Consider the following 13,927-nt stretch of genomic DNA (forward strand, 5'->3'; position numbering starts at 1 on the left):
GAGTATCTTCTCACATGGCGCAGAATAGTATCATTCCTTGATCTTCGATCCTCCTAAATCTTCACATCTTCACACGAACAAGTGAGTCTTCATATCACCATACTTATGATAATAATCTTTGTTTAAATTTGCCTTATCCATTATAATTTATGCCTTCTTTTGGAGGCCGTGAATAATAGAAATTGATGATCATTATTTGATCAAACATTTCTTAGTAATTATATGGCAACACATGCTATTATTATTACTTTTGTTCTTCAATCTTGTATGAATTAATAATATAACACATGTAATTATGTACATTGATCATGGTTCTTCTGGACCATAATAAAACAATCTCACGCATAAGTATCCTGTTGATATTCTTTAGAATTTTCATAATTGACATGGTAGTTCCCTTGCAAATATAAATAGTAATTCTCACTAACTTTCATATGCCCAATCTTCAGGTTGAGATGTCAATGATGTAGTCTTATAGACTAAAAGTTTGATAATAATTACAATATTCACTAGGTGAAAAAAGAAGATAAACACCGCCCTAAGGCCACCGGTTATTAAAAACCGGTGGGGTAAATAGGAGGAAAAATACGCGGGATTTTGAGGGGAGGTTTTTGCCACCGGTTCGGTTTGAACCGGTGGCAAAAATCATTATTGCCACCGGTTTATCAAACCCGTGCCATTTCATTTAAAAAAAAAAAAGATCCCCTATATAAACCCTAACCCTACTTCATGAATACATATGGCCGCCTCCTTCGTTCTCTCTCATTCTCATCACTCTCATTCTCTCTCCTCTCTCTCCTCTCATTCTCATCAGTCATCACTCTCATTGAGAGTTCTCATCACTCTCATTCTCTCTCCTCTCTCCTCTCCCTCTCTCATCTGCTCCTTCGTCTCACCACCACCACCACCGTCGTCTCACCACCACCACCACCACCACCACCACCGTCTTCTTCTCTAACCTCTCCTCTTTCTCGTCATTGCTTCTCTCTCCTCTCTCTCGTCTCTCCTTCTCTCTCCTCTCCCTCTACCGCTCCTAACCACCCACACGAAAATCACCACCGCTACTAACCACCCCCGCCACCAAGATCGACAACCCCCTTCGACAACACCACCGTCGCCCTCCAAGTCCAAGGTTAGTGCTTGTTATTGGGTTCAATAATTTGAGGTTAGGGGTTCTGATTTAATTAATTTTCGAATTTTTTGGGGTTTTTTCAAATTGATTTTGGGGTTTTTCGAAATGGGCTAATTGATTTTGGGTTTTTGTTGAATTGATTTTGAGTTTTTTCGAATCGATTTTGGGGTTAATTGACCTTCGAATTGATTTTTCTGGGTACATGGCTACATGCATGTGTTTTTTGGGTTTATTTAATTTTTTTTTTTTGAGTTTTTGAGTTTAATTAATTGAGTTTTGGGTTTAATTGGATTTTATGGGTTTAATTTTTTGGGTTTATTTAATTTTTTTTTTATTTTCGATTTTTCGTGGTTAATTTTCAATTTAAATTATCGTTTTTTTTTTTGTTATTTAATCGAGTTCTATGTTAATTAATCGAGTTATGTATTAATTTTCGATTTTTCTTGGTTAATTATGGCTAGCATTTTGATTTTTCTTGGTTAATTTTCGATTAAATTAATTGTTTTTTGGGGTTCATGAATGCGTTTTTTTTTCCAGTTTTTTGGGGGGATTTCTGGGCTCATACGTTTTATTAATTTTTTTTTTTGTTTTAATTGATGCAGGTATATTTCAAGAAGCAAGATAAATTGAAGAATAAGATGTTGTATAGGGTTTTTTCATTTTGATGTTGTAATTCTTTTTTTTTTTTTATTTATATTGTTATTTTTTTTTTATTATACCGTTGTAATTGATTGTTTGATTATCAATTTGTATTGTAATTTTTTTTATTAAATGTTATTTATCTATTATAATGAATGAAATAGTTTGATTTATATTTCGATGTTGAATTTTTTTAGTTCATTGCTTTTAATTATTTTTATAGTCAAAAAAAAAAAAAAAAAAAAAAATTATATACATGTTATTGCCACCGGTTAACCGGTGGCATTTATGCTAAATTTAAAAAAAAAAAAAAATTGGGTAGCATTTGGGCCACCGGTTAACCGGTGGCAATTATCAGTTTTGCCACCGGTTTTGAACCGGTGGCCTTTTGTTCTAAGATTTGCCACCCCCCAACTGACCACCGGTTCAAAACCGGTGGCATAGGGGGGTTTTGAACCGGTGGCCAACTAGTTTTTTCGCCTAGTGATTCAAAATATAAAATTTGTATGGCTATAAATACGTTGCATATAAATTCTTCGGGAACTTTTCTTACATGACTCGTAAATAATATTAGATCAACGTCATATATAATTTCATCGTAATTATAAGCCTATTGGAATATAAATATTTCTTTCTAATTTCCATCAAAGTTGTAAATATGACTTACTATATATATAATGAACATTTATATATACCACAAATATTATATAGAAACTAATGCATGCAATTTGAGATATTGTAAACATGATAATATACTAAACAAAAATTGCAATGAGTAATGCATCTAACAACTTTTGACATATGCAATGAATAACCCATTAACCTATGAGTCACACATGTATATGAACATACATAAGACTATAAATAATGCAAGACACGGTACAGTGTGGATTTAAAAATCCATATTTCATTAGACTTCTGGTCCATGATAAACTTATGATTGTTATCATTATGTTGACATCAAAATGGACATATATTTCAGATCCCTTATTCACTAGTCCAGTCTATTATGCACATGCATATTATTCATCGGTTCCATTGTGTACCGGTATTATAAAATTCCTTTAACGTACATTTCGCATGCTATTTTACTATGATATTTGAATACATTTCTTATTGGTACCATCATAACTTTCTTTCATCATAGGCCATTTATTATAATAATTCAGATATCTATACCACTTTTAGAGTATTTCATTCACTATGGTATTTATATACTATTACACTATTAGTGTTAACTGCACTATCTTACCAAATATCATATCTATTAGACATATCTTTATTTTGGAACCGATCATATACAACCTACACTTCAGGGGCAGTGATTCAAGTACAATTGGCAAGATTTTATCTCAATGATACACATAATTAATATGACCAAAATGCATCTTCAACGCTATGTAACATGAGTCATAACTGAATACAAATCACATCATAAATGTGCAACATATCTTGATAATATATATATACAAAAGTTGGCATATAACTTTTCAAACTACCATTATATGGATCATAATAATTATTAATTTATTTAATTTTTTTTTTCCAACTTTTGCTAATTCGTTCTTCTCGCCCTAAGTTGGTAAAATATCTCATTTATAGGGGCGTCTTATTGTATACCAACTTAGTAGACAAATTTGCATTAATAAAATTCATTTCATTAGAAGGATCACAATCAAAATTTATTTCTCAGAAGATTTGTATTAAACAAGTTTCCTTCTAGAGAACAACTTCAATGAAGAATCATTTCTTCATTAACTTTACACTGCATGTGTATTTAATATTACCCTTTTCATAATATCTTCTGGAAAATAATGTCAATGGGGAGACATGTGTTGTGCAGTTGTACGTTTTTCCCTTCTTTTTCAATTTCTTATGTGCTGACATAATAGCCCCAATCAAAAGAATTGTTATACAAACATAAATCACTTGCTTGTAATTCTACAAGGTGGTGATCTTCTGGATCTTTAAAGACTTAAATAGTGTATTTGGTGAGCTTTTGATTACCTAATAGTTGACAATAATATATAAGTTATTTTGGTGAACTTCTAATCACCCATTACTCCTTTATATTAGAAATCAAAACCTATTAACTCTTGAAATTTTCATCAATATAAATTATTATGAATCACAATCCAAATATAGCTCGATCTCAATGTTATGTCTTGCCATTCAATTCATTTCATATATCTAATTGAGAGAGCATTAGCACATTATCAAATGAAACTTCAGGTTTCCATAACGGGTATTTATTAAACCCGGATGGCCTAATTTAATCATCTCATTCAATCACTTCTCTAAATTTGAACTCTGGTTAGTTTTCCAACATTAGTGATCACTTTATTAAACTTAATTTATGCATGTCCATGAATATGATGTGATATTATAACACCAACATGTGTTTCTTTATACAATTGGTAAGACAATCAATTAATATTTAATCCAATAATTACTCATACTCTACTAGAGTTTAAACTATAAACTTGATACATGTTAATCTTGTTGGATATTTCATACTCTTCTGGAGTCTTTTATATAATCATGGAACATAAGAATTTTACTAAAAGTTATTTCTTCTAGAAATGTAATGTAGTTTATCACTTCCTCAAATTCGTCATTGTCAATACTAGCTCCTTTTCTTTTCGAAGATGCTTAATTATCTTTAGATTCTATTGATCTATCATACTTCAGGCATGTTATAGGTTCATCAGCAATTGGTGTTGTCCTTCTAGGACATCAATTTTAATTTAATTGGGGAATTTACACTTAGTATATATATGATCAATGACATTTATTTATATCCATCTTCAGGATGGTATCATTTCAAAATATTTAATTAACATGTGGCCACTTGTATTAAGTAAATCGTTAATATTTAAGTTAATGTATGTACCAAACTGACCATCAATATATTTTATTATTTATGTGCAAGAATAAAATAATAGAATAATTAATACAGTCTCCCCTAATCCTTGCACCTAGGACATGAAATGAATCCAACAACATTTAAATCTCATCCACAAGGCATAAATTCTTTTAGCAATACATGTATCAGGCATAATAAATCATTCTTACAAACTTGTTCTTACTCGTAACTCTTGCCCAATTATATTAATTTCTTATAGGAAAAATTGAAACTAATAATCCCACATTTTACCGATCTGCTCAAAATAATCCTACCTTTAAATAATCTAGAAATAATCGCACCTTTGACATCAATATTTTTAAAACAGGCCAGTTGGGACTTTTTGGTAACCTATTTAGCAAGTAAATTTGAAATGTGTCATTTTTTCATTGGTTATGGCTTTTTCATAATAAAAAGAAAAAAGAAAAATAAAACTTTGTCCTCTCTCATGTTTTTCCTCCCCCGTCACAACCACCATAGCAGCACCTACACCCTGCTCCTTCTCACAACACAACACCAAATACTCCCTCTCTCACTTCTCATCACCTCTTTCGCAATAATAATACAACCTCCAATTTGGCCTAAATTTTACGGAATTGAACTTCATTCATCAACACAAATAACGAGCATCATCATCATCAACAAATCATAGCCGTCTTTGGTCGATTGTTTAATTGTAACCATACGATTTCATCACCTCTTTAATAATAATTTGGTTAATTGTTTAATTGTGGGTGTTTTGATTGATGGTGGGCTGGTGGCTGGCATTGTTGGGATGTGGAATATAATGGTATGTCGAGTGTTGGGTATTTGGGTGGTGGTTAATGATGTTGTTAATTAAATCCCATTTGTCTGTGCTACAATGATGTCCATATTCTTATGCAAGAAGAATTTCATTTGATTGGGGACCTTTATTTGGTAATTGAGTCAAAGCTAATGAATTGCAAGCTTGTTCTTACAACATTTTAATCTTTAATCTTACATTTAGTTTATAATAAAGTTTAATTTTTGCGCTTTCTTAGCAGCCCCGGACTGAAAAAAACACATTGGAACTTTAAGTTTCAGAGCAGTCCCACTCGGTTCCCCAATACGCAGGTCCTGGAGGCCATGTTAATGTGAACCCAGTTCATGCCTTGAATAATTAATCTGCTGGTTGTTTGCAGCTTGGATTGTTGTTGGGAGTGCTGCAATTTGGGTGTTAATTGTTGTTGTTGCTATTGTTGTTTTGTAAATGTGAGTTGCTTGGAAAGGTGGGGAAAGGTGGAGATACGGTTGTGGGTGTTCGACGAGTGGCTTGAAGGCAAAGATGGCGGATGTGGATAATGTTGTTGGTGGTGTTGATGCGTGAGATGGCGAGGGAGGAGTTAATAGCAGTGGTGGAGAAAGAATTGTTAGGGGAGGGGAGAGATTCAAGAAGGAAAAAAAAATTAACCTATTAAACAGGTTGTAGGTCAAAAGACTTGTTTTAAAGAATATTGATGTCAAAGGTGAGATTATTCCTAATTAATTCAAAGGTGGATTATTTTGAACAGATCGGTAAAAGGTGGGATTATTAGTTTTAATTTTTCCTTTCTTATAAGTATGGGCATAATAAATATATTTTACAAGTAAGTTTTCCACAATGTCATCCAACTCTTGCTCAAATATATATTGTGCAATCATGTTTAATACGTAGATCGTATAACTTTTGCATGAATTATATTCATCACGAAAACATGCATATATCATCTCAATCGTACAATTATTTCTCATTCATTTTCGGGTATAAGAATCTAGTTACCTATGAATCATTAATACTCACCTAAAGTATGGTATCTATAATAACCACCAAATTAAAAGACATTATGTCAACTATCTATTCTAAACTTTTGCATAGTATTAATTCATGACATTGTGTTTATGGAATCACGTTAGTATGTAGTGGATATCTAAGCAGCATGCTTTAGCTTTGTAGATCATGCATATTTCTTTGCATTATTCTCAAGGGTTTTGAGCCCTTTATATACAAGTTCAAGCTAGGAACTTCAAGTCTATGTGTGTGAATACTCTTTATAAATATAAAGAATTTCAGGTCCGCACATCATATTCAATTTACATTCATTCCAATAATCTAACTTCAATTAGGTAAATATATAATACTATAATTAAATTTAATCACACATCAATCAACATAATATATATAGTATGCTTCATAATATTATCAACTTACAAGGATATTAATCTACGACCATGATACTAAGTTAAGATTAATTATAATACACATATACATGGACGAAATTTGAAACTTAGTCTTAAAAAAAAATGGAGAGATGAGTATGCATGTCATTTTATATAGAGCATTAACCTGTAAGTTAATAGTGGTACACTACTTGTCTTACCTATTTCATGCGGAATTATAAGTATCCATGTAATAGTCATTATTATTAGCTCATCACAATGCAAAATACATCTTAAATTCAACGTCAAGTAAATACTAGCATGATTTATGGTATCACCAAGTCCTTTTGCATCTAAGTGTATTTCAACAGTTGATTCTAGTAATATCAAGAGCAACAAATTCGAGTTTTGCAAAGTTTGACATGATTTAATGATATAAAACAATATATTATAAAATAGGAACTAAGATAGTATAATAAATATATATTTCGTATATGCCAAGTTTCGATCAAAGCAAAGTTCAAGCTAAGTATTGGCGTAAAAGATCTCAAATTTTGCAAGTTAATATTTGACAGTTATATAGCTATGTATATAAAAACTTTACCAAGAAGATAATTATACTATTCTATCTAGAGGGAATTAATGTTCATGAAACCACAACTAATTTAAGTTAGCTATCATAACAAACATGAAATCTCAACTAATATAATATACGTAGCATTATCTTTCTGGTTGCCTAACTTATCATTCTAGTTGCCTAACTTATCATAATAGAACATAGCGTCGTAAACATTTGACTCTAAAACTCAATACAGTAATATTGCAGGACCTATATTTCATCGTCAAACTTTAATACGAAACAATTTTCCATGGTTATTTGTTCAATAATGCTAGCTCATTAAAGTTTTTGGCTTAAAAAGAATTGACGTGTAATGGTCATTCTAGGTATAATACGGAGTAAGTTATTAAATAAAACGGAGAAAATGCATACTCTTTAATAATAGAATTATGGATTATAAACTTTTAACCTGAGAAAGAATTCAATTCAAGAAGAGTCTAACTAATTTGTTAATTCATTAAAACACCAAACCCATACCTAATGGGTAATTGATATAACCATACAAATCATTGATCAAACAATAAGGAAGTAAATCATATGTAAATTAAAAGATTTAATTTGTACTATTACCGGGCCGTTGGCATAAAGAATTGATGATGATGCAAAAATATAATTGATATTGATTAATAAAAATCACAAAAGATAATTAAGAGTTGATCAATAAAAGGTATGCGATCAAATAAACAAACAGAGAATTGCAAATACATACATTGATATGTAAACAAACATATGACACGGGGTATATGATCATCAATATATAATCAAATTTATAGAATTGTAAAAGTATATATAAAGATACAAAATAGCCATGAATGATAAAAACAAACAATCCTGTGACAGCAAAATATAGGCCAATAATTATGTCATTTATTTGATCAATCAAAGTAAGCGACATTGTCCAAAACTATTGATTTAATGAATTCAATTACCCAAATAAATAATAGAATTATGCAAAGAACTTGTAATGAATAGTGTATCTATTAATACAAACTACAGCACTCAAAAAAAATCAATACAAGTTAGGCACATTGAATCATAGTGCATAAAATTTCTCAAACAAATTATCGGTTGTTATGAAGTATGACTTATTCAATCCAACTTGCATACATATTTATATATCTACACCAATCTGGGGAAATCAATTAATAATTATGCATAATATGGAGTATATGCGTACCTTTGTTTACCCTTGATATATGACTATAATCAAACGTGCAGGGCTCTTGTATTCGTATTGTATGCTCAATTGACTAGAGTGGTGCTGATAACGTGTTGTAAAATAAAGGGAATAGGAGAGAAATTAGGAAGAGAATAAATCATTCTATTATTCCATGTATTAAGGGATATATATACATACACAATAACTAGGGTTTTCATAGAGAACAATAAAACCCTAGACCTAGATTATTCTAGAAAATACAGGAGAATAATGGGCATCCACAAATATTTCATAACACTATTGACTTTGTTTTTTTTTCAAAAAATAACACTTTATTTTGTTTTCTTTTTCCATCCTTCAAATAAATTGTTATTTTATTAAAAAAAAAAAAGCTGCTCACACTAAGAGATTTTTTTTAACGAATATACTATGATTTTAATTGACACTACGGTAAACCATTAGTTCTCTCTACTTTTTGTGTCAATTCATACTTTTATTAATGACAAAACTTACTAACTCCTTTAATCTTAAACTTTTTTTTTCCCTGTTGTTCGGGAGAGCCAATTCAATGTGTCATATTCTCAAATGATGTTGATCAGTTTGTTGGGAAATTACAAGAGGGATTGATATATTCGTTTGAAGGTGCACATGTAATTGATACCGACGATTGGTTAAGGTTAATACCAAATTAACATCAATCTATAGTATTATATAAAGAGAAATGACTTTTCGTCGATAAATTTTGTTTTTCCTAAAATACCCTTCCACTTTGTAGAAATTACATTATTTACCCACAATTAAAAATTAATTAATTGAAAAAAAACTATCTATCACAACTACCCATAAACATAATCCATTATTTAAATAATAAAAAAAAACATTATCAATATCATAACTACCCACAAAATAGTAAAAGATATTAATATATATATAAAAAAGTAATGATAATTGCTCATAAGTTAAACTACGCTTGAATTGATTAACAGTACATTTTAATTTTTTTTTTTATTTTTTTTAAAAAAGAAAGCAGTTTCAATCACCAATATATTTTTTTTGAGGGCAACAATCACCAATATTTAACTCTTTTTTAAGTTTTTGTTTTTCAACTAGTATTTACCCCGTGCGATGCACAAGTTAACTTGTAAGTTAATTTTTTTTTTAAAATTATTTGATTAAAGGTTGTTTTTTATTGTATACTTGGATCGATGTATGTTTAACTTAAATCAAATTATATGTAAATCTAAATTACATTGTAGAAATACTACTTATGATTATCAGTTCTTAATTAAAATGTTGTATTACCTTATATCATGTGTGGAGAGATACATATTGCATATAACAGAATATCTACCAATATAGGAGTAAAAAAGCATGTAATAAAAATTATTAAATTATATATTGTTGAAGTTAAATGATAGAGTTGTTGAAATTCTTAGTTAAATAAAAACACCAAAAAAAATATGCGTGTTTATTGATTGTCAAGAACAATTTATATTTTTAATTATGCATCCAAAAACATCATTTAGCATAATTAAACACTAATACTTTTAATTTTGATTATAGTATTATTTAATACTATTGAGAATGCAAAGGAATACACAATTATTTGTACATAACTAATCAGCTAAAAAATTTAAAATTATTACAATTTCTCTCAAAAAAATTAATGTCGCTACCATCCAATATATTGTTTAGTTGTTGAATAATAAATTTTCACCTGCAAAACATACAAAATTACAATTAATAAATGAATAAATAAATAAAGAAATCAACAATACTTACACAGAAACGAAAAACATAAATTAAAAAAAAAAATATGAGTACATTAAAGACAAATAGTATCTTGTAGAGTACAATATCTTATTAAATAGAGTTGTCAAATCTAGAAACAGATAAAACAAAAAAAAAATCTTTTTTAAAAAATATAAATCCAAACCAATGAATTAAAAACGAAAAAGATAATACATAATCAAAAATTAAAGATGAGCCAAATATGAATTTATCAACTCATAAACAAACGTTAGGATAAGATTAGATTTTTTAAAAAAAAAAATCAAAATAAACTATTCAAAAAACACCAAAATCAATTTTAAATCGTAAGTTAAAAACTTATCCAAGTTAGAACCATAATTTAGCAGATCTAATTCAAAATTTTACAAATACAACGTTAAAAAATCCTAAATGAAAACCACAAGCAATGTCAAAGTTAAAAGATTTTGTTAAAAAAAAAAAAGCTGTAAACAATTAAAATAAAAAATTATGAAAATCTTTGGAAAACGGTGGATGAAATTATAAAGCTAGATTCATTTAAAAATAAATAAAAACAAATTTCCCAAAAAATAAGAATTAAAAAATGAATTTTCGGAAACAAATTTGGAAGAAAAAATACCGTAAAAAAAAAAAATAGATCAAATTCAAAAACATACAAAATACAAATCTTTATAAAAACCTAAATGAACTCAAAATCATTAAAAAAAATATGAAAACGAATTTTTAAAAAACAACGAAAAATTCTTAAAAAAACAATATAAAAAATAAAATAGAAACCTAGATCTTTTTTTTTTTTTTTTGAGGAAATAAAAACCAGGATCTTAATGTATAGGAAAAATCAAGTATAACGTACTTTTAAAATATTGTATATATTATTGAAAGTATAAATAAATTTCAAAACCAATTTTTTAAAAATCAATACAAAAATTAATTAAAAACCAGGATATTAATGTTTAGGAAACATGAAATATAACAAAAACTTAAAATATTGTGTATTATTGAGTAAATAAAAAAAAAATTTATAACGTTTAACAAAATTATATAGATCTTCTATTCCAAAAAAAATTACACAAAAATATAAGGACAATTTGTTTAAAAAATAGAACGTATAATTGCCAAATGAAAAAATCAAAAACAAATTTGGGCAAAAAAGTTAAAAATGAATTGTAAACAATATTGAGAAAATTTACCTTTGATTGCTTCAACACCACCATTTTCTTCTTGATGTTTATTAGATATTGACAACGATTTTTGTAAATTAACTTGAAAAAGAGATGGTGAGTGAAGGGAAAATAAACTAATTTTCAACGTAATTGTCGAATATTATATTGAAATTTACCAAGAGACACAAATGAATTTTTTTTTTTTTTTTTTTTTGAGGGTATTGAAAATCAGAATGTATGGGAATGGTAGACGGGCTATTAAAGAAACCAAAGATGAACAATAGGAAAAGAAATAATAGGCAAAAAAAAAAAAAAAGGAAGAAAAAAGTGAATTAGAATGCTTCACTGATATTAGGGAAAAGACGTGATTAATATATTCAGGAATTGGGAAGGAAAGAAAAATAGGATAGAAGCAACGTTTGATTGAATTTTTTGGAAAAAAAAAATTATTAAAAAAAAGGTAAAACCAAAAAAAAAATAAAAGAAAAAATATTTTTAAAACATGAAAAACAGGAAGAGGACAAGTGTCCTTCGAAATTCCTGTTTTAAAATATTAGTATTGATTACTGATAAGTGGTTTATTTGACCACTTATTGTGGTGATTTTAACCCGTTTTTGCTATCCTTTTCCCTCTTTCTAACCCGTTTTGTATATAGAATTTGTGTTTCGGCCTTGCTCCCCCCATTTGTATGTGTTTGTCCATGTTTTGCAGGTGTTACAACTCAATTTGACAAGCAATCAAAGTTTGGAATGGTGTTCAAGGCATGAAATCAGAGAAAGGAGAGCCCGCTCTTGGTGGAGCGGGCGTGCACCTCTCCAGGAGTGGGCGCTCCTTCATCATAAACAACATTCTGCCCAAAATCTAACCCTGTGAGGAGCGGGCGTGCACCCTAGCTGGAGTGGGCGCTCCTTCATCATAAACAACATTCTGCCCAAAATCTAACCTTGTGAGGAGCGGGCGTGCACCCTAGCTAGAGTGGGCGCTCCTAGCTGCTCCAGTACTTTCTGCCACAACTCTGAAGCAGGGAGGAGCGGGCGTGCACCCTCCTTAGAGCAGGCGCTCATCCCCTTGAAGATTGAATCTGCCATATGCTGAAAAGCAGGGGAGCGGGGGTGTAGAGCCTCTGGAGCGGGCGCTCCTCCCCGATTATTTGAAATATGCCTTCTTCCGAAGCCAGCAGGAGCGGGCGCGCCTGGCCGAGGAGTGGGCGCTCCTCATTATGGAGCGGGCGCTCCTCGTTGGAAATCTGTCTTATTTTGACGGATTAACCTATGTAATTCGAGGAGTATAAATACTTCCCCTTTAGTTCATTTGAGGAAGAGATAGCAGTAGCCTAGTTTTTAGTAGTTCCTCTTAGTTTGAAACATTCCACTGTGGTAATCTAGTTTAGTTTTCATCAAATCAATCATTGTAATAGTGAGTTTTAAGGATTATTCTCAAGATTTGGCACTTTGTATTCAACATTTGAAGCTTCAATTAGTAATTTCTTCCACCTTCATCTAATTAATTTCTGATTTATTTTGTATTTGCATGTCACTTAAATCTCTTTAGTTCTTGATAATTTGTTGTTAGATGATAGTTTATTCAATAGTTAATCACTTTTTCCCAATTATTGAAGTAGTTAGAACCCTAATCCTTGTTTGCATGTTGATTAAGATGAGTTGTGAGTAGTCTTCTTTGCTAGGGGTTGGGTGAAGCTCAACCTATTGGTTAGTTATGTAAATGTGGGAGAAGTATTGATGTAAGTATTGATGTTTGTATTGCAATTAAATTGATTGTATGAGATTGCTTGTTAGTTTTTCATGATATGATTAGCTACCCTTGATTTAGGAGCTTGATTGCATGGTATGCTTAGTTTGACATGGAAATGTGAATTGAGTATGTCATTAATTATTGCAATTTGATTATGTATCTTCTATTGCTAAACTAATGACGAATCTAAGTTTAGTAGTGTGAGTTGTTTCCTAATTGCATGATGTTGATCTTACATATAGTCCTTGCTATCTCTTGTCTATTTTACTCCTTATTTGCCTAATTACCTTGGTTGATTGGATCCCATTCCCTAGTGTCTTTAATCCATTGAATTAGAACTATAGTTTGTTTGACTACTTGACGAACCCCTAAATCACTAAAGACTTCGAATTAGCTTAAGTGTTAAGATCCTTAGCAACCATATCCCGTTACTTGTGGACCGAACTCTTACTTATCATTGTGCTTGGTTTGTAGGATGTTTGTTTATAAATGTGTTTGATTGAGTGTGGAATGTGCACCGTTCTAACGTTCATCAAAATGGCCCGTTGCCGGGGAGCGGTGTTGTTGATTGCTAATTGATTACTTGAGTCTATTTCACCATAAAACAACAAAATTCAAAAAGAGTGTGTT

The sequence above is a fragment of the Chenopodium album genome, chromosome 12 (assembly GCF_948465745.1).
Source record: "Chenopodium album chromosome 12, dcCheAlbu1.1, whole genome shotgun sequence".
Lineage (NCBI taxonomy): Eukaryota > Viridiplantae > Streptophyta > Magnoliopsida > Caryophyllales > Amaranthaceae > Chenopodium > Chenopodium album.